This window comes from Bison bison, unplaced genomic scaffold (genome assembly GCF_000754665.1).
Source record: "Bison bison bison isolate TAMUID 2011002044 unplaced genomic scaffold, Bison_UMD1.0 scf7180017864198, whole genome shotgun sequence".
Lineage (NCBI taxonomy): Eukaryota > Metazoa > Chordata > Mammalia > Artiodactyla > Bovidae > Bison > Bison bison.
This window is the reverse complement of record NW_011494770.1, coordinates 8460255-8461115: the sequence shown is the minus strand read 5'-3', so window position 1 is coordinate 8461115 and position 861 is coordinate 8460255.

Genomic DNA, 861 nt, shown 5'->3' with positions numbered 1-861 from the left:
AAACTAATTAAAAAAAAGAAAGTTACAGAACAATTGCTGTCATTTGCCTCAGTGTTGGTTGAGATTAGAGCAAATTTATCAGTTGGCATAAAGGCTGTGAATAATCCATCAATAACACATTGCAAAGACAAACAAGACCATCATTAATATATAGGTTCTCTTGCAGAACTGTCAGTGTCACTCATTGGTCACCACTGTAACAGCATTTCTTCTTTTGTTACTGATGTAATTGATGCTTACCTGGATTTCACAGATCCCCATGTTTACAACCTTTGAAGCTGCTGTTGATTTTTCTTCAGCTCTAATGCTCTTCATTTATGTTTTTACTCTTCATTTTTGACACATTCCAACCTATTTAAGTATCAGTCTTGGAGAATGACTCTTCAGTATTACATCTGCACTTGAAAAAAAAAAAGCAGAAACACACTAGTCATAGTAATTAAAAAGTCAAAAGTGAGTTTTAAAGACAGCTGTCCTTTGACATGCAAGAAACTTATTTTGATTGCTATATTTTAAACTTGTTTATCACAGAACCTTAGCAATACTTTTTAGATATTTTCAGGCTTTAGACAGATTTATTATACTTTGTATATCAAGTAATCTGATGTTTACTAACAATATTAAATAGCTGTGTACTTTTTACTTGTTATTTTTTCACCTTATTTCAATACCTAGTACAGTTCCTTGCTCTTTGTAAGCACCTGAGGCTATTTTTAAGCAAATAATGACTTTATTTTCATCCACCAAATAATTGTGTACTGCTTTTTTGCATTAAAAATCTGCCTCCTTTTGAAATAGACATAGAGAATAAACTTGTGGACATGGGGAGAGGGGATGAGAGGGTAAGATGTATGGAAAGAG